The sequence below is a fragment of the Belonocnema kinseyi genome, chromosome 6, assembly GCF_010883055.1.
Source record: "Belonocnema kinseyi isolate 2016_QV_RU_SX_M_011 chromosome 6, B_treatae_v1, whole genome shotgun sequence".
Classification (NCBI taxonomy): Eukaryota; Metazoa; Arthropoda; class Insecta; order Hymenoptera; family Cynipidae; genus Belonocnema; species Belonocnema kinseyi.
In genome coordinates, this window is record NC_046662.1 from 67282611 (window position 1) to 67285350 (window position 2740).

A 2740-nucleotide genomic window follows, 5' to 3' on the forward strand; every position below is an offset into this window, starting at 1 on the left:
GAAAAATTCCAAAAAGTACAAAAATTTTCAAGAGGTTTTAAAGACTTTAAAATACTTTTGATGGGTTCAAGAGATTTTTAGTGATTTTTAGGGATTTTCTGGCATTTCAATCGCCTTAATATAGTTTGAAATTCTTAAGCAATTTTTAAAAATTCAAAAGAGCTCAAGGATTCTCATGTGATTTAAAATTATTTTTATGTATTTAAAGAGATTTTCAGGAGTTTCAAGAGACTTAACGGGAGTTATTTGATTTAAAAATTTTTCAAGTTTATATTCGAATTCCAAAGTATTCGAATTATTTGAAAGAGTTCAAGATATTTTAAATGAATTTAAGGGGTTTAAAGTAATCTTTAACAATTTTAAAGGAATTTTTGTGGAATTTAAATGAATTTTAAGATTTTAAGCTAATTCTAAAATATGAATAATGTTCTTGAATTCTTTAAAGTCTGTTAAATTTTTTGAAATCTTCGGAAATTTGTGGAAATCCTTTAAAATCTATTAAATTTCTAAAAATATATATTAAATTTTTTTAAATCTTTTAAAATATCTTGAAATATTTTTGGATTAAGTTTAAATCTTGATTAAGCACACAAAATATATAATAATAATTTTAATATTTCCAAAATTTAAAATCTTAGTACATATATTATTATAAGCGTAGCAATATTATTTACAGAATGGGTCACAAAAATTTGCACATGGCCTTGCACAGCTGTATGTTATATTTCAGATTTTTTTCCATACTTCAAGCTCGGCTAGCCGACAGGCTTTAGGCGTTAGGAAAGCGAAACTTATATAGGGTTCGAACCCCCGCGGCGAATAAAAACTTTCATAGCGTGCGATTATCAATATTTTAGTGATTATGTAATAGTTAATAATTGTGTCCTTAAACATGTGAACAAATATTAGAGTATAATAGTAATAATATAATAATACAGAAAATTATTTTTTTTATTGCGAAAAATCGGTAATGATTTTATAGAACTGTTCTCTATAGTTTCGGGACTAGTTCAACGCAATGTAAAACACACACGATTTTAACTTTCATTAAACTACTTAGCATATCTTCTACTATAGGATTAGTTCTATAAAATTTGATGGATTTTTTACCGTGTGCAAAATAACTTGAAACATTACGTAAATTTTCTTCTGGCTCCATTTTGTTAATTTTTCGTCAAATAATTTTATTCTGTACAGAAAGGTAGAGTGTGGAGCGATAAATTAGAAACAAAAACTAAGCTTCTATTTTGACGCCCTAAATGGAAGATTCGAAAATTTGTGCCCATACGAGCGCTAAAGTAGGGGCAAAAATCGTATGGCAATATCATCTACTTTACAACCTTAGCCCCTACAAATATTAGCGTAAAGAGTCTCATAGTAGGGGCTATATTTCGGCTCGGGTAAGCATCAAAATATTCCTATTTACTTCTTTCATTTAATTGATTAAATATTATTATTTAATAATTGCCTAATGAATAAATACTAGGTTTGTAAAAATATGTGAATTTATTTTAGGTTGTGAATATTAATTTAAAAAAAGGTCATGAAAATGGATAAGATGAGAAATTAGTAAGTTAAAAACAATGAGATTGCAATTTCCTTAAACTAAAAAATAGGTTAAAAATACAAATTGATTTGTCCCTGTGCATGTAAGACAGGTAGAACGCACATTCATCTTTGTTGTTTTTAGCTTCTATTATTAAAAGCTTACATAATATGAATTTCAAAAACCAATTTTAATAAAAAGAGTATATACAAATTTTAAACGAGTAAAATTAATAAATTATTATATATCTCAGACGTAAATGAAACAAATAAAATAAATCATATCTACTTTCATTTATTTTCTCGGCGGACCAGAATGAATTTGGCTCAATATGTTTGAAAACTTCTCAGCTTGGACTCAACGTGCCTGGGACACCTGTATTCTCTTGAGAAGTACATAATAAATAATCGTTATAGAATTATTCTTAGGGTTTTTGGGGTCCCTGATTACGATTCTGATGGCGAGTATGGACAGGCAGAATCTCAACGATTTTTTTCCACTTATCTAAAATTTGATTACGGGGTTTTCGGGGTCGCTCATTACGATTCTGACATTAAAATTGTAAAACTTAAAATAGTTGATACAATATGGCGGCAATTGAAAGGCAGAATCACCGTCTTCGCCGTTTTTGTTTAAATTCAGTCCTGGTTGCGTCTAGCGGAGTTTAATGGCCTTAAGGCCATGTGATGAGTGGGTCACGTGATCAGATTCCTACCTTATTGACAATTTTTGTATTTCCCAACTTATTTTTACACAACGCGCTAGATAGAGTTGTTTATTTGGGATAATAAATGAAAAGCACTCAGAAAGGTGGGTCTCGTCTTAAATTTGTATAATTATTAAAAAATTATTCACAAAAATTTTTTTTTAAATAATCATACAAATTTAAGACCAGATCCACCGTTCTGAATGATTTTCATTTATTATCCCAAATTTTCAATTTGATGTGGCGCTTCATGTGAAAATAAGTTGGGAAATAGAAAAAGTTTCGCTATGGTAGGAATTTAGTCTCGTGACCCACTAGTCACATGGCCTTAAGATATATTTTTTTAGGACTAAAGAGCATTCGATTTCTGACATGTGTAAGAACCGATATTATGAATTTATTGCAATTTCAGTTTATTTTTTTTAACTTTCAAAGATCCTCATACTTTGGTACAACTTTGAGATCCTCATTGGGTTGTTGAATACTCC